Here is a 24873-nt window from a genome sequence, read left to right on the forward strand (position 1 = left end):
GATGCACCCTACAAGAAACCCCACACGCCCCTTGAGAAAGTCCCAAGTACTCCACGTTTTTTAGTAGTAAACCCACGTCTGGGTGCAAGTGGCCCCCCTGCCCAGTGCTTAGTGTATTCAAGAACCCTGGCAGTACAAGGGGCCCATCCTTTGACTTTGGACACAGCGGTGGAGTCCGCTGGGCTCCGCTCCGTGGCTGCAGGTGCCCCACAACAGTGCAAGTTTGCCCTTTACTGGGCCTGTGTTGTGGACCAGGGCGAGTTTCCATAGTCCCCTCCACCCCAACTATCTTCCTGAATTCTTGTTCCCCACTGAAAAATGTCAACTAAGAGCCAGGCCAGACTGATGGCTTTTTTTTTTTTAAGATTTTATTTATTTATTCATGAAAGACACAGAGAGAGAGAGGCAGAGACACAGGCAGAGGGAGAAAAGCAGACTCCATGCAAGGAGCCTGATGTGGGACTCGATCCCGAGACCTCAGGATCAGGCCCTGAGCCAAAGGCAGATGCTCAACCGCTGAGCCCCCCATGTGTCCCCCTTTATGGTTAAAATGTATTTACAGGTACCCTGGGACGTGTTAATATCCTAAATATTGAGAAGGGGACCATGCTGGACAACTGTACCTGGTAAAAACCTGTACAACCACCTTTATCATCGTCCCCTTTTTACAAAAATTTGGCCAGGGTGGGATGGTTCTACCTCACCATAGCCAAGCCACGCCGTGCCTTGATGAAGGAAAGGGTTCTGCTCACGTGACTTGCAGATGTGGCCTTTCTTCTAGCGAGTTGGAAGAGAAAAATAAGGGCAGGAGAGGGAGGCTGAGCCTGCTGTGTCAGCAACCCCGCCATTGAGGGGACATGGGAATTCGATTCAACAGCTCCGTAGTACCTTTATCCTGGAGGCATCAGTTTATCATTTTTGGTCATTAGTTAATTCCCTGTATCAATGCTTTTAAATTTTTCATTTCTTTTTTATTGTAGAGTAAGCAGGGGGAAAGGCCGGTGAGGGAGAGAGAATCTCAAGCCGGCGCTCTGCTGAGTGCGGAGCCCATGGGGGTGGGGGCTTGATCTGAGGACCATGACCGGAAGCAAAAACCAAGAGTCAGAGGCTCAACCGACTGAGCCGCTAGGTACCTCTTAAATTTCTTATTCTTTTATATTTTATGTATTTATTCATGAGAGACACACACAGAGAGGCAGAGACACAGGCAGAGGGAGAAGCAGGTTCCCTATGGAGAGCCCAATACAGGACTCCATCCCAGGACCCCAGGATCATGCCCTGAGCCTAAGGCAGATGCTCAACCGCTGAGCCACCCAGGCGCCCCTAAATTTCTCACTCTTTTTTTTTTTATGATAGTCACACACATACAGAGAGAGTGAGGCAGAGACACAGGCAGAGGGAGAGGGAGAAGCAGGCTCCATGCACCGGGAGCCCGACGTGGGACTTGATCCCGGGTCTCCAGGATCGCGCCCTGGGCCAAAGGCAGGCGCTAAACCGCTGTGCCACCCAGGGATCCTTCTCTTTTTTTTTTATCACACTTTAGTGCTGGTGTGATGGAGAGGGGGTAGTGTAAGATTTGTGCACACATCCTTAATGTGGTCTTTGGAAGTCTGTCTTTGAGAGTAGCAGTTATTTGCAGATGATCACACCAAATTGCTTTATATATACTATTTCAGCCACTTTATTTATGAGGGTCCATGGGAGCAGAGGGAGGGAGATTGTTATCCTCCGGTGGTCTGCAACAAGGACAGGACGTCTTGTGAAAATAAGGTCCCTCGTGTAGCCTTCTGCACCTGTGACCTTCGGTCAATAAGCCTCTGCTAGCTGCTGGGTGAAGAGCGCGTGTGCCAGGCTGCGTCACGATGCCCGGGCCAGCCACTGTGCTGTGGGTTCTTTTTTTTTTATTTAAGATTTTATTTATTTATTCATGAGAGACAGAGAGGGAGAGAGAGGCAGAGACACAGGCAGTGGGAGAAGCAGGCTCCACGTAGGGAGCCCGACGTGGGGCTCGACCCGGGACCCCAGGATGAGGCCCTGGTCCGAAGGCGGCGCCAAAACGCTGAGCCCCCCGGGCTGCCCTGTGCTGTGGGTTCCTACGGGCTGGAGAGGCGACTGCCCGCCCCGCCCCGCCCCGCCCCGCCCTCCACTCCCTGTGTGACCCGGGGCAAGTGCGTGCCCCCCGCATCCGCGGAATGGTACCTGCCCGCACCGCCCGCTGTGGAGCGGCGCTAGTACAGACCCGCGGTGAGCACTCCGCCGGCGGCCGGTCCTGCAGTTAAGGAGTCGGCGGGGGCGGGGGCGTCATTCTGTACCAAGGACAAACTGGAACCCGCCAAGGATTCCCTCAAACCCACAAGGACAAAAGCCCGGGAAGACCCCGGGGCCTCGCTCTGCCTCTTTCTGCCTCCAGCCGGGAGAAGGAGCCGCAAGCGGGCCCAGCGAGGCCGAGGCCAGTAGGAGAGATCCTGCGGGAGCTCCACTTGCCTGCGGCCACTGCAGGCCTGCACCAGCCCGGGGTGGGGGGTGGCCGAGGTCCAGCGCCACCGGTGCCACCAGCGCCTGGCCTCACACCAAACTTCAGGACACGATGGCTGTTGCTACTTCGCTTTTGCCTCCCCAACCTGCCCTGGTCCTCTGAGGCGGAGGGAACTTTCCAGGTGTTCGCAGAGAAATCCCTCTGGTTTTACGGGACCGGCTGTACTTTGAGCACTTTCCAAAGGACAGAGTCAGAGGCGGCTTTATCACCCAACAGCTGATTTTTACTCAAGAGCCTTCAATGAAAGGCCATACTTTTCGGTTTTGACTGGCATTAAGCTATGGAACCAGAGCGTGGGACGTACCTCAGCAGCCCACAGTTCACTTAAATTTATTATTTATTCTCTGGAGAAATTAGGGACGCCAGGGTGGCTCAGTGGTTGAGCGTCTGCCTTCGGCTCAGGGTGTGACCCCGGAGTCCCGGGATCGAGTCCTGCATCGGGCTCCCGTGTGGAGCCTGCTTCTCCCTCTGCCTGTGTCTGTGCCTCTCTCTGTGTCTCTCATGAATAAATAATAAAATCTTTAAAAAAAAGACCTGAGCTAAGATTTCTGGAGAAATTAAGTTAGAAATAGGAATATTAATTTAGCTGTTTAAGTTTTACATCTAAAAACCTCCTTATGAAGAGAAGCTCTGGTTACTTTTTTTTACAGAGTAATAGAAAACTGAAGGGGTTTTGTTGACAAACTAATCCTCTTGTGGTAGTAGTAATAGCTAATACAAATTTAGGACTTGCTATGTGCTAGGTACTAATGATTTTACCCGTATTCCCTCATTTAATCCTCCCAGCACCTCCAGGCAAGCAGTAGTAGGATCACTCCCACCTAATGATGAAGAAACTGGAGCCTAGAAAGGTTGTGATTTGTGTAAAGACACAGTTCCAGAGCCAGATTTCACACCCAGCCTACACCGTGGCACTACATTCCTACAAAAATTCCCACCAGTCAATAAGTAGACAGTACTTCAGCAGAAGATGTTCAAACAAGAATCTTTAATGCAGCATCTTTTGTAGGAGCTTAACAATTGAAAAAGCTTTTATGTCTATCATAAGGAACTGATTAAATTGATAAGAGTACATCCACTCAATACAATAGTTAAGCATCTGTTACGAATTACATTGCAGGAAAGTATGCACAGTGTGATCCAATTTTAATAAATATAGCATTTTTGCCAGGATACATATACATTAAGAGGTCTGGAAAATTATGCAGCTAAAATACTAACAACGATCATTTGGGAAGTGGTAGGACTCCAGGTAAATTAAAACATTAAGTTCTCCCAACTTCTCTTATTATAACAATATAACAAAAAAATAGGATAAAATCTTTAAAAATCACACTACTGTCCTTTCACTGAGAGATACTGCTTCCCACTTGAGCTCCAGCCTAGAAATCAGCCCCCAACCGCACTCAAGTGCTCTAAGACTTTGGACTAGTCACTTACCCTCTCTGGGCTTCTTGTTACATATATGTAACAACAAGAAGCTGTTTTCATTTCAAAAGCTCCTCCCAGCTCTAACATTCTTTGACTTAGCTAATTTCATTCCTAGCAAAGTTCTTAAAAACAAAAACAAAACCAGCATGAGGGGATTTAAATGTTGATCAACAGTTTCTTCACATCTTATCCGGTTTCTTTGGCATATGAAGTTGTTCCCATTCTTTGCTTCCCATCAGTCTTTTGAAAAGGGAATGTTAATGCATTTCACCAAAAATGTGTCAAAGCACTCTAGAAAAATAAGGGTCTTTCCCCCAGAAAGACTATTTTTAACCTATATATTGACAAAAAAAAAAAAAAAACCCACAACATGCCCAAACAACACACCCCACAATCCAAGCCAACAGAGAAATGAAAGCCATTCACACCCAGACACACTCTCCACTGCCCTCAGTCCCTATTCCACAGCGTTGGCCTCTCCCTTCAGATCACACTCTCCCCCTCCATCTAATGAGAATAACTAGCCTTTCTTCACGGATAGCCATGGGGCCACTGAAACTATTCTCACAGAGAAGTGCAGGCACTCACTGCCCAGCAGAGAGGATGACAAGCTGACTAGTCCAGGTGGCGGGATGATGTGAAACCCAAGGTGGTGACATGGGGTAAAATGGAGCTTGGGGAGGGTGCTGCGGGTGGAGGGGCGTGTGGTGTCCAAGTGGAGGGCAGACTGGAGCATGTGAAGGGCAGTCTGTGAGATGGGGATGGGAACGTGCAGCTTGTGGGGTGTTGTGTCACCAAGACCCGCTTCCACCTCTGCGAGCCCCCCCGCCCCCATCTCCTGCACCCACCGCCAGCTGCTCTGCTTAGGGAAATGCAAGAAAGCCCTTGCATCGCCTTTGAAACCTGCTTCCTTCCGGAAACCCGAAAAATCTGCCCTTTTAGAGGAAAAGTGCCCTATTTCCTGTTTTCCTTCCCAGCCAGGGAAGGGATAGTCTCAGCAGTCTGTTTTATGAAAACAGAAGATATTCTTCAACAAATGTAACATACTGAATATGCATCTTGCACATTCTCGCCCCCTTCCCCCATACCTGGGATCATCTCCCTGAGAGTCACTGGTCTGGAATCTTCTCACCTGCCTGCTCCAGGCTCCCTACTCCACCCCCACCTACTTTCTTAGCAAATACTTTCCCAGGTGGTATATCCACCTAGGAACTATCATTCTGAGGTCTCCTCCATTCATGTCCACCTGCTAGCTATGTGGCAGCAGGTAAATCACGAAAGTACTCCGAGCTAATAACATCAACCTCACAGAGTCCATTCATTTATTCATGCAGTCAATAGGTCAACTGAGCACCGACTCCAGGTGGGTCCTGGGCTACGTGGTGGGAATACATCAGTGAACAAGGTGAACGCCTTCCTTACACTCATGAAATGTGCCACCCAGTTGGGGGCCCAGACAATAAACTAATACACAGATGGTGGTAAGTAAGTGTGTCCACATAAGAAACATGGTACAGGAGAGAATACAATGGATTCAGATCGAGGCTGTGAGCTCAAGAAAGGCTACTCCAAGAGAGGGATGTGAAAGATGAGCCTGAAAGATAAGTATGAATAAGCCAGATGAAACGTTCTGGGCAAAGATCCTGAGTTGGGAGGATTTCGTATTTTTGAAAAGAGGCCATGTGGCTGGCTACCAGGAGTGGAGGAGAGAGACCCCACAGAAGTTTGGAGAATTAACCAGGGGACCCTCGATGGATGTGAACACATGTACACGGACATGCATCCACCATTATGGTATCATACAGAGTAGTTGCACTGCCCTGAAAATCCTGTGCTCCACATACTCATCCTCCCCATGACACCTAACCCTTGGCAACCACTGATCTTTTTATGTCTCCGCAGTTTTGCCTTTTCCAGAATGTCCTACGGTTGGAATCCTACAGTATGGAGCCTTTTCAAATTGGCTTCTTTTACTTAGTAAAAATGCATTTAAAGTTCTTCCGTGTCTTTTCATAGTTTGATAGCTTATTTCTTTTTAATGCTAAATAATATTTCACTGTCTGGAAGCACCGCAGCTTATTCATCCATTCACCTACTAAAGGACATCTTGGTTCCTTCAAAGTTTTGGCAATTCTGAGTAAAGCTTCATCATGGAGTTTGTTTTGAGAAAAGTTTACTTAATGCCTTTTAGGACCCTAATGAGCAGAAACAACAAACTAGATCATACCTGAAGGGCAATCAAGAAACCAGAAAACAAATTATTTGATACTCTCGAGTGTATTTAAGAGACATTTGAAGAAGTGATCTTCTTAAGATATTATTAAGAGATACTATTAAGAAAAGCTTACTGCTTTTCTTCTAATACCAGAATATATGGCCTACAAGAGAAAAGAATTTTTTGTTCGATTCCCGGTCCCTAGTCCCTTGAAATGTCAGGTAAATGGTGGACACTCCACTGGGATTTTTTAAATATATGGAGGGATTTATGTTCTCTACAGCATTATTTTTTCTTTTGTAAAGTAACATTGTCATTGAGATACAATGCACATACCCTGATGTTCACCCTGTTAAAATGTACGACTCCGTGGTTTCTGGTATATTTGCAAATTTGCACATCAATCTTCACTATTTCTAGAACATTTTCTTCACCCCCAGAAGGAAATTCAGACCCAGCGGAAAGATAAAGTGGGTTGCATAGGGTAAATACACCCTGGAACAGCAAACCGAGGAGCTCAGGTCAGTGAGCTTACTGTTCCAGCTTGGTAAACGAGGGTAAAGAACAAAATGTCTCTAGCTTGATCACAAGCCTGAAGTACAGAAACCCTAAGAGATGCTATCAATGTCTAGAATAAGGAAACAATGCCCCCAGCTGACTCCCAAAGTCAAACTGTGGGAAGTCTTCGAAGATGAAAAGCACAATCGTATTTTCCAGTGTCTGTATTATCATAATTGTCCATGTCCCTAGAAATATATTCTCAGTTAACCATATTGCTCGTGCTGGCATTAAATGTGGGGCCTAGTGGCCTATGGAGGGAGAGAGGCTCTTTCAAAAAAAGGAATCTTCTAGCATCAACTCTAGAATGCTCATATTAACAGGATGCAAATGGACCAAAAATCATTTTGACTTAGTTTTGCCATGTGTTCACTGTCTGGTCAGAGGTACATGCCCATGAATTCCTTTTATTTCTCCTCCTGTGCCTGCCTCTGACCCCTTCCTGTCTTATGTCTCATCCTGGCAGCTTGGTTGCTCTGCATAACTGCCAGGTGTGAAGGAAGAATGGCTTGCAATCCTTACTCACTCGAAATTGGGGGAGTCAGACTTCCTCACCGCTGGGAGAAGCTTCCTGCTGTTTCTATTCCTCAGGCCAGCCCGTCAAAGCCTTCGGCCCTAAGGGCAGTTTCCTTAGCCCTACCTAGGAAGGCCCAGTCAGGTGGAAACGAGGAAAGCTCAGGGATTTCTGGCTCCACACTCTCCATTTGTGATCCAGCGGGCACAGCTCACTGCTCCCACTTGGAGGGTATCTAGAGCAGAGCGAGGATGGATGGTGCAAATTATCTGGTACTCTTGGGCTTTCCTGCTCTGGACCATGTCTCCACTTGGGGCTGGACAACGGACCCTACCAGGTGCACCCAAGGTTCCTGAATCAGACTGGAATGGGGCAAACAAGAGAATTTTGTCCCTAGAAAGCCCACTGGTCACTCTGAGTATAGGACAAAGGTCAGTCCTGACAATGGCCTGCAAGACCCAATGTAAGCTGAGCTCCTTCCCCTTCAGTGACCCCATTATGCCTCCGACTCCACCTATCTTCTCACTCTAGCCATACTCATTTCCTTGCTGTTCCTCAACTGTCAGGCCCATCCCACATCAGGGCTTTGGCATTTGCTGTTCCCTCTGTTTGTAACACTCTCCTGAGATATTCTCACGGCTCGCCTTTTTACTGCCCTTTAGAACTTTGCTAAAATGCCACCTGCTTCTTGAGGTGGTTCGTGACTCCCTTAAGTCTAATTATACCACTCTTCCTTCCCTGGTTTATTTGTTCCTTTGCACCACTTAGGATCCTAGGTTTTAACTATGTATTTTCTTTTTTTTCCCCTAATACCAGAATATATGGTCCATGAGGGGAAGGACTTTTTTTTTAAGTTTATTTATTTTTAACTAACCTCTACGCCCAATGTGGGGCTCGGACTCACGAATCTGAGATCAAGAGTCACACGCTCTTCAGACTGAGGCAGCCAGGCATATGAGGGGAAGGACTTTTGTTCAATTCCTGGTCCCTAGTCCCTAGACATGTCAGGTAAGCAGCAGATACTCCATAGATAGTTTTTGAATACATAAGTGCATCTATCCTCTTTATAGCATTCTTTTTTCCTTTGTAAAATAACATTTTTATTGATAGAATTCACATAACATGATGTTTGCCTTGTTAAAATGTACAATTCAGTGGTTTTTAGTATATTTGCAAATTTGTGCCTCAATCCTGACTGTATCTAATTCTAGAACATTTTCCTCACCCCCCAAAAAAACTTTATACCCATTAGTAGTCACTCACCATTTCCCCATTCCCCAGCCACTGGCAACCACTAATCTACTTTCTGTTGATGAACTGCAATATTCTGGACCTTCCTAACAAATGAAATCATTAAATCTATGGTCTTCTCTTGTGGCTTCTTCTACTTAGCATCATGTTTCCAAGGTTCGTCCATGTATCAGAACTTCAATTCTTATTTATATTGAGATAGTTCACATATTTTAAAGTGCATAATTCAGTGGGTTTTAGTATATTCACAAAATTTTTGTGTAAACATATGGTTTCGATGTTCTTGGGAAATACACCCAAGCGTTGAATTGCTGGGTCATATGGTAACTCTGTGCTTAACTGTTTGAGTTACCGGAAAAACAGTTTCCAAAACGTCTGTCCTACTTTACACTCCCAACCTAGGAGTGTTTACTCAACAAAAGAGCTGAATCTCAACAAAAACAGCCGATTTTATGGTATTTTAAATTACCCTAGTTTCATCTACCACTCCACAGTTCTGTGGTAGCCTTGAAAAACAACAGCCCACATTTTCAGTACTAGGAGGGTGCAGAGTGGTCCTCTTTTAAGGCCTCATCCCCCCAAATCTTCATTATTTAACCTAATGGATTACTGGAAAACCCTCCTCCAAAGACTCATCTTTATTTGAACTGACGAGAAGCTCGCCTAGTGCTTAAAAAAAAAAAAGAAAAAAAGAAAGAAAGAAAAAAATCTCTTCTTGAGGGCATTGGCCAAAACCATTCACTGGAAAGTGTTTTTTTTTTTGGCGGGGGTGGGGGTGGGTGGGGGGGGATGCCTAAGGCAATAGATAACACTTGAAGGAAATAACAGACTAACCAAGAAGTTTAAAGGAATCGGCTGGGCAACTACATCTCCACAGGAACTTTGAAAAGTTCTGACATATTTCTGGGAATCTAGAAGGCCAAGTACATGCTTAGGGCATTGTACATGCTCAAGAAAGTGTGAGAAGGCCCTATACTTCTCAACTCTGGCTGACCTTGAGGCTAGTGAAGGTTAATACAGAGTTGTAAACTGCCTGATTGATTGATGAAAGCAATACACACACAGAGCCTCTCAGAAATGACGGGAAGATTTATTTGTTCCAGGCATTTAAGGAATATTTGTCCACCACTAGCCGACCACTGAGCTAAATGAGCCAAGACTTCAGTGTCTATATACAAAAACGAATAGAGTCTTTGCAGAATCAATTCAGAAAAGTCCTATACAGACACTAACTACAACAGGCAGCAGCAACATTCCTGTCAGGAGGGGCATCTAATTTCCAGAGTGGCCACATTATGATATTCAAAATGTCCAGTTTTTAATAAGATTTTACGAGGCACACGAAGAATTAAGAAAGTATGGCCCATGTATTGGGGAGAGAGCAATCAACAGAACTGTCCCCAAAGAAGCTTAGGCATTGGAATTCCTAGAAAAAGACTTTCATCAGATATTCTAATATGTCCAAAGAGCCAAAAAGAACAATGTCTAAAATCTAAAGAAAGATTCTACTCCAACACGTAAAGGGCTTGCAAGTCTTCACTCCCATCTTCATAACAAGAAACAACACGAACAGATTAAAAATCCATGACTCTTTCTGGATGCATCAGAGAACTGAGGTCATGGGACAAAGTGTACCCCAAACCCAGAGGAACCAGTGATGACAGACATGACAGATTACAGGGAATACAACTCCGCACATCTGAGGCAGGAACTGCTGGCATCCGCAACCAGAACTTCAACCAGGACTTGGGGAGCTTCAGTGAGCTACGGGTAGCCAAGTGTGAACTAGCCTGAGAGAGAAAAACTCCTGGGGGGCCCCATCTAAGTTAGCCAACCCCTCCACAATCGTGGTGCTTACCCCTAGAATCCACAAAAGGTTTTCTTGATAATGATCAGAACAAACTTGCCTCCTGTTGGGCCAGGGAGAGGCCAGAAAGAACTATTTTGAAAGCAGCCAAGAGCATTCTCCACTACAAAGGTTTACCCAACAAGGGAGAAGCCTGACTGGACTGGGGTAAGGGAAATTAGCTACCTTCTGGCCCCAGGCCCCCTGAGCCTTCCTTCTTCATATGAGGTGGGGAAAGAAAGCAGAGAAACACCTGGAGGGTCTCAGCTGGGGAAGAGGGGGGGATGACGCAGGTACATTCAAAGACTGAGATCTAGGCCTGGGATTACAGAATGCCTGTCCTCAGTCCAGACCTGACCAAACATCAACAGTGCTCCTGGCTAGTAACAGTGCATTATAGCCAAAAAGAACCACAAGGCTCAAATTCTACATACAAAGTGTTTTCTAGGGAAATGAAAGATGCTGGGGAACAATAAGAAAGACACCAGTAGAAACTGAATCCTCTGATACTATAGACACAGGAAACAGTAAATACAGCCTATCTCCTAGCCAGCTAAAAATAGACATCATACCAAAGGCCTATTTACTTCCTAATACCTGATAATTTCCAACTGACTTTCAACAAAAAAACCCTACATGATAAAAGGAAAGAAGAAACGATCTGAAGAGACAAAGCAGGTGTCAGAACCATATTCAGATATGGCAGAGATTCTGAAATCATCAGAAAGGGAAATTAAAAATAAGTATGGTTAATATGCTGAGGGCTTTAGTGGGAAAGGTGGACAACATGCAAGTAGAGACAGATAATATAAGCAGAAATAGAAACTCTAAGAAAGAATCTAAAGGAAAGATGAGAAACAGAAATGAAGTATACCTCATCTGATGAACCCATCACATGATTCGAAAGGGCTGGAGATAGAATCAGAGCACTTAAACATACGTCAATAGAAATTTCCAAACTGAACTGTAAAGAGAAAAAAAAATTGGAACAGAATATCTAATAACTGTGGGGCAAAGACAAAACGTACAGCATATGTATAATGACACTATCAAAAGCAAAGGAAAGAGAGAAAGAAACAGGAACTATCTGACATAATAATGGCTGGGATTTTTCTAAAAGTAATGACAGAAACCACACCACAAATCTAGAAATCTCAGAGAACACAGAGCAGGGTAAATGCCAATATACATATATATATCTCTATATGCACACGCACGTGCGCACACACACACACACAAACCCCTAAGCATATCATATTGAAACTGCATAAAGCCAAAGACAAAGAAAAAAATCTTTTAAAAAGTCAGAAAAGAAAAACACCTTACCTAGAGAGGAACAAAGATAAGAATTACATCAGACTTGCTTCAAAAATCATGCAAACAAGAAGAGAGTAGAATGAAATATTTGAAGTGTTGAAAGAAAAAACTCCCCAACCAAGGAGTCTATATCCAGGAAAATCATCCTTCAGAAGTAAGGGAAAGTAATGATTCTCTTGGTTGTAGTAGTTTGCTAGGGCTGCCCTAACAAAATACCACAAACTAGGTGACTTAAACAACACAAAAATTATTTTCTCACAGTTCTGGAGTCTGAAAGTCAAAGATCAAGGTGCTTTAGTGTTGCCTTTTTGGAGGCCTCTCTGCTTGGCTTGGAGACAGCCATCTCCTCACACGGCCTTACCTCTCTGTGTGTATGTGTGTGCATGAGTGCACGCATCCCTGGTGTCTCTTCCTCTTCCTACAAGGACCCAGTCATATTGCATTAGGGCCCCACCCTTATAACCACATATGACATTAATGACCTTTCTAAAGGCCCTGTCTCTAAATACAGTCATGTTGGGATTTAGAGCTTTGATATATGAATTTTGGAAGGGGACACAATTCAGTCCATAGCACTCAGACTAACAGAACTGAGAGAATTTTTGTCACCAGTCAATGTTAAAAGATGTTCTTCAGAGAGAAGGAACGTGGTACTGGTTGGAAATTTGGACTTACACAAAGAAAGGAAAGGTGTTAGAGAAGGAATAAATGAAGATTAAAATAGAATATTTTATTTCTCTTATTTAATCTAAAGGACGACTGTTCAAAGGAATAACAGCCACAATGTGCGGGTGATTACAGCACACAGGTCAGTGCGATAAATGGTAGCAGCATTACTGACGGGTGGGAGTGGGGAGCTGGGGATACCCACACTGTCCATAAAGTGGTGCGGTGTTATTTGAAGGTGGACCTGGATTAGTTGTAAATTTATGTTGCGCAGTCTAAGTCGAGGGAAACCACTAAAAAATTAAAAAGAAATATAACTGATACGCTGAGAGAGAAGAGAAAATGGAATAATAAAAAATGCTCAATTAAAAGAGAAGGCAGAAACAGGAAGATTAAAAAAAAAACAAAGAACAAGTGCAGCAAATACAAAATTTTGACAAACATGGTAGATAGAAATCCAACCGTAGCAATAATCACTTTAAATGGGAATGATCTAAATATGTCAATTAAAAGAAGAGACGGTAAGGGTAGATGAAAAACAAGACCAGACTATATACTGTCTATAAGAAACCCAATTTAAACACAGAAACACACATATATTAAGAGTAAAAGAGTGGGGAAAGGTGTACCACACTGGCACTAAATCAAACAAAAGCTGGAGTACCAATATTAATTTCAGACAAAAAAGGCATTAGAACAAGGAAACTTACCAAGAACAAAGAGGGTATTACATAATAAGGGGGGGGGGGTCAATTCTCTGAGAAAACACAATAATCTTTGAAATATATGCACTTTACAACAAAGTGTCACAATACGAGAGGCAAAAACCAATAATGCAGAGAACAATAGATAATCCACTACTAACGAGAGAGATTTCAGCACTGCCTCTATTAGTAACTGAAAGATCCAGTAGGCAGAAAGTCAGTAAGGATACAGTTGAACTAAACAGAACCATCAATCAGTGGATCTAACTGATGTTTTAATTTTTTCCCAGCTTTAATTTTAACTGACAAAATTGTATATTCTTAAAATGTGCCATATGATTTGATATATGCATATGTTGTGAAATGATGACCACAATTAAGGTAATTTTAACACATTCCTCATCTCACACAGTTACCTCTTCTGTGTATAGAAAGAAGGCTTAAGATCTATTTTCTCAGCACCCACGCCTTGCAGATCTGTTCTTTTCTCTTGGACTCTAGGCTCCTGTCACCACAACGTTCTGCCAAATCTTCCAAGATCTTCCAAGAAGCAGCCAAGCTTGATACCTCTCTTCGTATTTAGTGGAGCCAGAGGTACTGGAGCTGGGCTGTACGTCTTGCGCCTGGTATTTGTTCAATCCAGAACCCTGGAACAAACTGGGTCCGAATAATTGATATGAATTCTACACAGCGAACGTAGATTCCAGCAAACTGAAGAAAGAAGGTCGAGACTTCTAAGTGAAATGTTTCACAATAAAGCTGCTTAGAATGAAGAAGGTCTTCCAGAAGCTGTAGGCACAATTTTCCACTTACCTAGGAAGTATTTCCCCTCTAAATGCAGGAAATCATTAATAAATATCTGAAACTTGAAAAAAAAAAAGAAACAAAGATAGACTCTCTTAGCAAATGTCAAGTATACAGTACAGTATTACTAACTGTGGCCACCACACCAAACATTAGATCCCCAGACTTTATTTCTCTTTTGACCAGCATCTCATGCCCCCCAGGCCTAAGCCTCTGGTAACCACGATTCAACTCTATGTTTCTATGAGTTTTACTTAATTTTTTTTTAATTCCACATATGAACGAGATCATGCAGTATTTAGCTTTCTCTGTCTGGCTTATTTCACATAACAAAATGCCCTCCAGCTTTATCCATGTTGTCACAAATGACAGCAGATATTTAGATCTCACATTATATATCTCTCTCAGATTTTATATATATTTCTTTATTCATCCATCTACAGACACTTAGGTTATTTCCATGTTTTGGCTACTGTGAATATTTGAATAATACAGCAATGAACATGGGAGTGCAGACATCTCTTCAAGAAACTGACTTCAGGGTAGCCCGGGTGGCTCAGGAGTTTAGTGATGCCTTCAGCTCAGGGCCTGATCCTGGAGACCTGGGATCCAGTCCCGCATCGGGCTCCCTACAGGGAGCCTGCTTCTCCCTCTGCCTCTCTCTCTCTGTGTCTCTCATGAATAAATAAGATAAAATCTTAAAAAAAAGAGGGGGGGAAACTGACTTCATTTCCTTCAGATACATACCTAGAAGTGGGATCGTTAGATCATATAGTAATTCAATTTTTATTTATTATTTTTTTAAAGATTTTATTTATTCATAGAGACAGAGAGAGAGGAGCAGAGACACAGGCAGAGGGAGAAGCAGGCTCCATACAGGAAGCCTGACGTGGGACTCGATCCTGGGTCTCCAGGATCACACCCCAGGGTGCAGGCAGTGCCAAACTGCTGCGCCACCGGAGCTGCCCAGTAATTCAATTTTTAATGTTTTGAGGAACCTCCACACTGTTCTCCATAGTGGCTGCACCACCCACCAACAGTGCACCGGGTTCCCTTTACCCCACTTCCTGGCCAATGCCTGTTATCTCCAGTCTTTTTGATAGTAGCCACCCCAACAGGTGTGAGGTTGTTGTTGAAGGGACAATTTCCCCCTTCCCCTCTTAGTTCTTTTGGCTGGTTGGCTGAATAATTAAAATGACACAAGATAGAATAATAGGAGAAAAACAGATTTAATCATATACCTATGGGGAATCCACATAAACCTAAGACATTCCAAAGATAGGCAAAATGAAGGATGGATGCCATCCTGAACTAAGGAGAAGTGGGTAGGGCCCTGAGACTTCAAAGGGTAGAAAAGCCATTCACAGGAAGATGAAAAAGAATAAATGTTTGGTAAATGAATATTTGCTGGGCCAGAAAGACACAACAAGATGCAGAGGAATTTTAACAAACAGACTTTGCTGGGCTTATCCCTGTCTACCACACCTACATCACACTTTACTGTAATTATCTAGGATGGTAGCTCTTTTCCTGGAAGAGGTCCTCTTCTCTAAATTCTTTTAGGCAGTGGTAAAGGTAAAAAGGAAGAGGTTTCTTAAAAATAATCAGCCTAAATTAATCCTCATGCTAAAGAGATACATTTTGGGGTGGCAAATTTTGCTCTCCCAAAAGGTGATAACTCATCATGGTTTTTTTTTTAAAGATTTTTTTTAAATTTATTTACTCATGAGAGATGCACAGAGAGGCAGAGACATAGGCAGAGGGAGAAGCAGGCTCCCTGCGGGGAGCCCGATGCAGGACTCAATCCCAGGACTCTGGGATCACGACTTGAGCCAAATGCAGACACTCAACCACTGAACCACCCAGGCGCCCCCTCAACATGGTTTTGATATGCATTTCCCTGATGGGGAATGATGCTGAGAACCTGCTCATGCACCTACCTGTTAGCCATGTGTGTGGCTTCTCTGAAAAACTGTCTACCCAGGCCCTTTGCCCATTTTTTAGGCCATTAGTTGTTTTTTCCCTGTTGAGTTATATGAGTTCCTTCTATATTTTAGATATTAACCTCTTAGTGGATATATGGCCTGCAAATATTTTCTCCTCTTCTTTCTGTTGTTTGTTTCCTTTGCTGTGCAGAGGCTTTTTAGTCTAATGTGGTCCCACTTGTTTATATCTGCTTTGGTGCATGTGCTTTCTGTGTCACATCCAAGACATCACTGTCAGAACCAACATCAGAGAGCTTTTTCCCTCAGTTTTCTTCTGACAACAGTGGCAGCCCATGCATGTAGACCCAGTCTAGGATGGTTTCTGATATGGGGCCATGGGCAAGCCACCACCAAATCTGCCACTTTGGCATACTCATAATTTTAAAGAAAAGTTAAGAAACAGTCAATGTAAGGATGCTCAGACTGTCCTGTCCCCAAGAAAGCAGGAAACAAATATCCCCTGTGAAAAATACCCTCCTTGTACTAAAAAGTGAAAAAAACATCCTTATGACCAGAGATTAAGACTTTAAAGCCAAGAAAACTGTAGAAACAAACATCGTGCAGGTTTTTTTTTTTCCCCTAATCTACTACCTCAGCCTCAATTCCACTTAGAATTCCCTACTAAAAAAAAAAAAAAAAAAAAAGAATTCCCTACTAATTAAAGCTCCCTAGCACCTATTTCCTTTATCCCATCAATTTCTTGCAAGTTTATTGTCTCTTTGTCTAAAAAGTATAAAAACTGCCTGCCGTGGTCATTTCATTACTGGGCCTCCATGCCCACATAATGACACTGTTTTTTTTCTCCCATTAATCTGTCTCACGTCAATTTAATTTAGTCCAGCTAGAAGACCCTGAAGGGGAGAGAAAGAATTTTTCCTTCCCTACACTGAATTCCTGATGGCCATCTTCTTGTGGATCCAAGAAGCATATCCACTTGCTCTGGGGTAAAGGACGCGTGACTGACGAGCAGTCTGCTCGTCTGCAATGTCCCCCTATGTCGGTGCAGGAGTGTTTCTTGGTGAGCATCTACGTGAGTAACAGAAGAAGCTTATTAGGAGCAGAATTGATTTTTACCCAAGTGGCTAGTCCCCACAGGGAGGCTTGTTCTACACGCCAATCTGAGTCTTGCCAGAGGCCCCCCAAAATGTCTAAGCCATTAGCCACAATACATAAGTCAGTCAATGAAAAATACAGCAAGCCTCCTTTGTTGACGTGGCAGGGACAGCCAGCCATTCATCCTGTGTGAAGCTCCACCTGTTACACTAAGCATCCCTTACCACACTCAGTAGGAAAAGTCTCTCTCAATGTGGATGGCAGCTGCACCCCATTCCTGCTTGTTAGTAGTTAACCAGGAGGGGCAGACAGTGAACAGGCCCGTTTGTAGTCCAGGAAGCCTATATATCTGGGACCTCACTGGGCTGGTGGAGGCAGTACCTCCTTGGAAAATATGCCAGGGAGCCAGAAGGACACTCCTAAGATCTTTTCTTGGAGTTATAAGACCTCATTTGGGCTCAGTTTTCTTCATTCCTGTATGTACCATTTATATTTTAGTACAGAAGACTCTTGAACCACCTCCACCAGGTGATTTGAGACATATGCTTGGATCCGTGACATGACTGGGATTTCTGGTTTTAGGATTATTTCACAGCCATTGATCATGTGCCCAGTATCCACCAAAGCCCAACAGCAGGCCAATAACTCTGCCCTGAGCTAAGACACTATGACACTGGGGCTCTTTGATTCAACTCCTGATTCACCAGGAGAGGCAGAGGGCCATCACCATGCAGACCCTGGTAGGACCATCTATCAAGTTCCCCATGACCTGGTACGGGCCCAGAGTTCCTTAGTGGGGAGTACATCAATCCCCTCCTTTGAGACCTGTTACTGGGTGACGGGGTCCAGAGCTGTATTTGGAAAAAGCTCTTGCCCAGAAAGTCCACAAGGGGGCTCTTGATCACCATTTTGACATTGCTTTGGTCAGTCAAATTTGTTATTTTTGCAGTCGTCACTTTTTCAGTTCCAAGAAATTTCTCAGTAAAGATCCAGCTTGCGTTGCTGAGCAACGGACCTAACCTCATTCTGAAGCTTAATTGGGCTCAATAACCAGCAGGAGCAGCATGAACAAACCTCAAAATCTTTGGTGAACCATCTCATCATCCACTGTTCCCACTCCCTCACTGCAGGCCCAAAAGACTACCAGGCTGGGCACAGGGCCCCGCAGCTTCTGTAAGGTTGCTCCAGACAAGTTTTTTATTGACTCATCATGCCAAATCTGTCAGAGCCCAAAGAGTACCTAGCTGAGGAAGAAGAGGGTCTCTGGTAATCCTACCCTCTGACCTCTGGAGATTCTTCTTCCTCCTTAGGCAAAGTGGCTACTGTCAGGCATTCTGGAGGAGGGTGTGTACAGTGATGCACATCACTAGGAGTCACTGTCCTTCATGAAGTTTAATGAGATTACCTCTTTCATCATGGAGGCAAACTAGTCAAGTTCCTAAGGTCTCCTCAGAGCACACTGGACATAGCAATCTCAAAGAGCTCTGCAATTTTTTTATTACAAGCATGAGTCTCCATAACACAATGCACAGAGCAGGCTGTCTATTGGCACCAGAGATCTGCTTAGATCTAAGAACAGTCATTGGATGCAACTCAGTTTACAGAGTCTCTGACAACTTCTGGTCCTGTCATCAGAGAACAGGAAACAGTAGTGAGGGAATTGCTTCTCTGGCTTTCTTATAGTCCCTCACTGTTGGATTTCTAATTTGATCCACCCAACGATTTCAGCCAGGGTGCTGGGAGCAAAGGAGAAGGACCAGTGGTCCACCTTGGAACCAAAAAGCTTATATAAACAATTTGAGGAGTGTCTGGATGGCTCAGTAGGTTGAGCAACTGACTCTTCATTTTGACTCGGGTCATGATCTCAGAGTTTGAGATCAAGCCCCATGTTGGGCTCTGCATTCAGCACAGAATCTGCTGGAGATTCTCTCTCCCTCTACCCCTCCCACTCATGTTCTCTTTCTCAAATAAATAAATAAAACTTAAAAGAAAGAAAGAAAAAAAAAACAATTGCTATCATCCTCTAAGAATGCCCCACGGCCTCTGCTGCCACTTCCTGACACCCATTGGTGAAGTGCCTTGTGAGACCCTCTGATTCTTGCAGCTGACTTGCTAGCACGCTCTGCTAATACCCTATTGGTGAAGTGCCCCATGAGATTTTAAGGCTTTGGGGTCTTTGAAAACAACATTGTGCTTGATCAACTACCCTGCTTGCTGCACCTCTTTTTCAAGAGCTGAGCTGAGATAGAGAGTTCAATTGCCAGATTTCAGAGTAACCGGTTAAAACAAAAAGTCAAAATAAAACTAAGAGTTGAGCCTGTAAACACTTCCTTGCATAGTATGACCAGGGGGTGAAGCAGAGAAGGTGCAGACTACCCCACTGTTCCATTTTGTCCCACAGAACGGCTCCAGCAAGGGTCAGATGGATTGGCATGGGAATCCAGGAACGGTTGCACCATGGAGGAAGCCCTGACCAGAAGGCTCTTGACATCTCATGGACCGAGAGGCAGGAGGATGGGAGGACGAAGGGCGAGGAGTGGAAAAGTCCTGAGTACTGAGTGGAGAAAATGTGTCTTTAGGTGCTCTACTGCCCCACATGAAGAGGCTTTAGCAGAAGTGCCTGAGGAAGGCCTCTGCCATAGGCCCCTGAGAAAGCAGCCTCCAAACAGAGGCACCTGGGCTAAGAATGCAGCTAATGCATATAAGAGTGTCGTTGACCAGGGGTCCTGAGTCCAAGACTGCTACTCCCTTCAGAGAATGCAGGATCTTGGCTGTGCAGCAAGTGTGATGTGGAGAAACCAGCCCCCTTCCATGACACCTGTCAAACAAACCTTTGTAACTGCCTGAAAGACCACACAAAAGTTTTTGGCCAGGAGCCAGACTATTTACTCTCTCCCATGGTCCCAGCACTTCCTATGAGAGGTCTTACTGTCCTTGTCCCAAAAGCAGGACACAAAGGAAGTCAGAGCTCTGCCCCTTAGGAAAGCCCTTGCTGTGGGGCTGGGTGTTTCCGGCTCCCATTCTAGAGGTACCGCATGCCCCCTCTACCACACACAAACACAGGGCACACAGGACGAGGGCAGGGCTACCGTTCGGGGCCTGCCGTGGCACTACAACATCCATAGCAGCTGGTCTGATGGGCTTTACAGGATCTGGACAAGGGAGCAAAACAGAGGCTGGTCACCATCACCGACAGTATTCTCAGCTCTGGAGCCACACCTGTTCCTAGAATCTGAGAAAACTTTCCCAGCTTCAGGGATGATGTGGGCTCTTTCCAATGCCCCATTTTTTTTATTCTGTCTATTGTGACCAGTCTCTTCATCATCATTATAGGGGAAGCTAATGTTTACTTGAAGACCTACAGCAAGACTGGCCATGTTCTGGGTGCTCTATAGGAATTCCTTCATTTCATCTTCTTTTTAGCCCTGTCAATTCCTATTATAATCCTATTGTTCAGAGGAGGCTCAGACAGCTGAAACAACCCACCTGAAGTCATGAAGCCAGTATGTGGCAGATCTGTGGTTTGCAACCCTGTGAGTCCACGGTTCATCCTCTTCTCATGAGGTCACACTACCTACCCCATTCCTTCCTCCCCGCTCCCATGCTCTTACCTCTATGCCACCTCAGCAGCACAATCTCTGTGGCAGTCCTGAACGTGTCTGGTGTTTTCCAGGCAGCGAGCTCAGCATCTCTTCCTGAAAAGAGAGAACACTTAGCAAAGTACTTTCCTTTGTTTGTTGGGAGGGAGACCAGTTGCTTCAACATGGGAAATCAACCACTCCATATACAAAGCACATTGATTAAAGGCAGGGGTTCCCAGCCTTGGAGATTTTATGGACTAAATGAAAAAAAAACTGGGTTCTGACACAGATCATGGTCTTTTCATATCACCAATTAAGACCATTTAAAAGAATATTTACGGGGATCCCTGGGTGGCGCAGCGGTTTAGCGCCTGCCTTTGGCCCAAGGCACGATCCTGGAGACCCGGGATCGAAGATCGAATCCCACGTCGGGCTCCCGGTGCATGGAGCCTGCTTCTCCCTCTGCCTGTGCCTCTGCCTCTCTCTCTCTCAATCTCTCTCTCTCTCTCTCTCTGTGACTATCATAAATAAATACAAAAAAAAATTAAAAATAAAATAAAAGAATATTTATACTCCTCCTACTACAAATGACAGTAATAATATGTAAACCTTAAGAAAAAAGGCTATAATGTGCCAGGCAGTGTTCTTAATCTTTCGATGAATTATTTGATTTAATCCTCATAAAAATCTTATTCAATAGGCAACACTTTTTTCCCCATTTTGTAAGCAAGAAAATTTGAAGAAAAAAAAAGCACTATGTAAATTCCTCCTGATTCTATGCTGATAACCATTATAGTATACTCTCTATCATCTGTGTTTCATAAAAGATATCCTTATTTTCCTTAGGTTTGTTTTTAGACTTTTTTTAAAAAAATATTTATTTATTTATTCATGAGAGAGGCAGAGACATAGGCAGAGAGGGAGAAGCAGGTTCCATGCAGGGAGCCCGATGCAGGACTCAATCCTGGGACTCCAGGATCACACCCTGGGCCAAAAGCAGGCGCTCAACCGCTCAGCCACCCAGGTGTCCCTAGACTTTTTTTTTAAGTAGGCTCCTCGCCCAGCACAGTTTGAATTCATGACCCCAAGATCAAGAGCTGCATGCTCAATGGACTGAGCCAGCCTGGTGCCCTGATAAAAAATACCTTTAAAGGAAAACATCAAGGGGCGCCTGAGGGCTCAGTCACTTAAGCATCTGCCTTTGGCCCAGGTCATGATCCCAGGGTCCTGGGACCGAGTCCCGCATCAGCAGACTCCCTGCTCAGTGGACAGCCTGATTCTCTCTCTCCCTCTGCTTGTGCTCGCTCTCTCTCGCGCTCTCTGTCAAATAAATAAATGCAAAAATATTTTTAAAAAGGGACGCCTGGATGGCTCAGCAGTTGAGCGTTTGCCTTTGGCTCAGGGCATGATCCTGGAGTTCCAGGATTGAGTTCCACATTGGGCTCCCTGCATGGAGCCTGCTTCTCCCTCTGCCTATGTCTTTGCCTTCTCTCTGTGTCTCTCATGAATAAATAAATAAAATCTTTAGAAGAAATAAAAATATTTTTTAAAAAGAGAGGAAACCAACAAGCATACAACAGAGGCCCTGATCTCAGAATCTGGGAATAACCAAGGAAAAAGCACAGAAGCTCTGGGTTTGAGCCTTGGGCAAATTAATGCTCTTTGTCTCTGTTTTCTGAAATCTAACATGAAAATATTAATGCCTATTGTGAGAAGAAATGGCCTACCACATACTGGGCCCTTAACCCAGTGACTAGCAAATAAGGACCCCCAGTACATACCACAGGCGAGGCTTGTCATTATTCTTCATCCTGGCACAGCCTTGCAAGCTCATCTTCTGCTGGAAAGAAACAGTATATGAATACTATAGACTGGTCCTCTTCTTGAGATCAGATAATTACTAGGACTGATTATACTCTCCTTCTCTCAACTGTCTCCCATTTCCCCCTCCTTGCCAGAACGGAAGCAGGCAGAAATGCTTCAGCTTTACATCCCATTGGTTGAAATGGTTGCCATAGCAGCAGTCATACATTTCCCTTCTGGGAACTCTGGGGAACACAGGCTGAAAGACTTCTGGGGCTTCTCCAGTAGCTGCTGCTTTCAACAAATATAAAGGATTGCGAGGAGCGGGTCCTACACACAAAGACCCTGCAGTGGTTCTCCCCGTTGACCACCCAGACTCTAAACTTTACTAGACCCCTGACACTTCCCGTCCCTTCTGCCCATCTAGCCTGTCATCCGGAAGGTAAAGGGAGAAAGGAACTAGAAATGGCCACTGAAAAGGAAAGTCAAGAGAGATTTGTTCCCATGGTTATGTGGGATAAAATCCCAGAATTTTCCTTCTCATGACAAAGCACCGGTTTCCATGGGGAAGTTCTAAAGAGGATCTATCTGTGGATAAAAATTCTGCCTCATTTGCTTGGTATTAGAAGTCACGGATTTGGCACTAAGTCAGTTAATCAAGAGCCATTTTACCAAAAGCCAAGTCACAGAATTGACCAAGTAAACAAACAAGCCATTCTTTGAAGGATCAAGTTACCATATGACTAATTCCCCAAAGCTTACCAAATTTACCAATTTAGCAAAAACTTTGTTTTCTTTCTTTCAGCTTCATTGAGGTATACGTAATCATAAAAATGCACATATTTAACATATACATTTTGATGAGTTTGGACATATGCATACACCTATGATAACATCATCAAAATGTTGGTTTTTTCTTTTTTTTTTAAAGATTTTATTTATTCATGAGAGACACAAAGAGAGAGAGAGAGAAAGAGAGAGACAGAGGCAGAGGCAGAGGGAGAAGCAGGCTCCAGGCAGGGAGCCCGATGTGGGACTGGATCCCAGGACCACGCCCTGAGCTGAAGGCAGACGCTCAACCGCTGAGCCACCCAGGCACCCCAGGTTTTTATATTTAAAGATTTTATTTATTTATTTAGGGATAGAGAGAGCATGAGCAGGGAGAGGGGCAAAGGGAGAGGGAAAAGCAGACTCCCCACTGAGCAGGGTGCCTGATGTGGAACTTGATCTCAGGACCCTGAGATCACGACCTAAACCAAAGTCAGATGCTTAACCAACTGAGCCACCCAAGAGCCCCGTTTTTTACCTTTTCTGAATATCTCCTGATCCCCAAGTGTTTTACAGATGCTGATAGAAGGACAAAAACAGGTGAGTAGGAGTAGATGGGATGGTACAGACTCTATGGAATGGATAGCAATTATTTCCAGAATGTTCTGGATGTCAGAAAGAAAGGGGCCAAGATCAGGCCTCCTAGATATTACTGGCCTCAGAGAAAGAAGGTTAAGGCTCAAACAAAACTAGGTCTGTGTAAAGAGCTTCTGTGCAACTTATACTTAGCTACTGAAGGTTACAAAGAGAATTCGACCCTCTTGCTAAAGAGAGATTAGGGGCCACCGATAGATGGCCAGAATTCTGACATAAGCAATGCTGACAGAATACGTAAGATTTAGATATTATTTGCAAAATGATTCACTATAGATATGCTCTTGGATAGGAAGACAGCATATATGTACATATGACCATTTGCTCCAAATAATTTTCTAATTTTAACACAATTTTAATTAAAATGAAAAAATACGCAGGAAAACAAAAGAACAGTCTAAAAAGTACGTAAGAGATTCAAATGACCACATATTTATTAGAACAAACTACGAAACATTAATTAAGACTAATGTTGGCTCCAAAGGGTAATACTTACCAGTGAAACAGAGGGGATATACTGGAGTAGTGACTGACATATATGACATTAACAAATGCCAAAATGTATCATAAGATGATGTAGGAAAAATGTTTTTTTGCTTTTTTAAAAAAGATTTTATTTATTTATTCATGAGACACACAGAAAGAGAGGCAGAGACACAGGCAGAGGCCCCATGCAGGGAGCCCAATGTGGGACTCGATCCCGGGGTCTCCAGGATCATGCCCTGGGCTGAAGGTGGCACTGAGCCACCCGGACTGCCCTGTTTTTTTTTATTTTTAATTATTAAAAAATTTTATTCCAGTATAGTTATCACATAGTGTTATATTCGTTTCAGGTGTAAAACATAGTGATTCAACAATTCTATACATTACTCAGCGCTCATCATGGTAAGTATATTCTTTTTTTTTCTCATTTGAGTCAGATTTAATATCTTACTGGTTTCCACATGAATTTTTTTTAAAAGATTTTATTTATTTATTCATGAGAGACACAGAGAGAGAGAGGCAGAAACATAGGCAGAGGGAGAAGCAGGCTCCATGCAGGGAGCCTGATGTGGGACTCCATCCCGGGTCTCCAAGATCAGGCTCTGGGCTGAAGGTGGCGCTAAACCCTTGAGCCACCCGGGCTGCCCTAATCTATGAATTTTTTTTTATAATAAATTTATTTTTTATTGGTGTTCAATTTGCCA

The 24873-nt window shown here is 44.0% G+C and overlaps 1 long non-coding RNA gene across 1 annotated transcript in view; it reads right to left on the bottom strand.

Annotated features, from left to right (window-relative positions):
* Positions 1-3502: 3502 nt before the first annotated feature.
* LOC140627503 (uncharacterized) overlaps positions 3503-24873 on the bottom strand; it is an 84051-nt gene continuing 62680 nt past the window's right edge. Inside the window, exons 2-5 of the long non-coding RNA XR_012026212.1 lie at positions 22243-22301; positions 20492-20575; positions 13852-13903; positions 3503-13749 (exon numbers count right to left, since the gene is read on the bottom strand). This is a non-coding gene — a long non-coding RNA (uncharacterized lncRNA). The remainder of the gene's footprint in view (positions 13750-13851; positions 13904-20491; positions 20576-22242; positions 22302-24873) is intronic.

The sequence above is a fragment of the Canis lupus genome, chromosome X (assembly GCF_048164855.1).
Source record: "Canis lupus baileyi chromosome X, mCanLup2.hap1, whole genome shotgun sequence".
NCBI classification, from domain to species: Eukaryota; Metazoa; Chordata; class Mammalia; order Carnivora; family Canidae; genus Canis; species Canis lupus.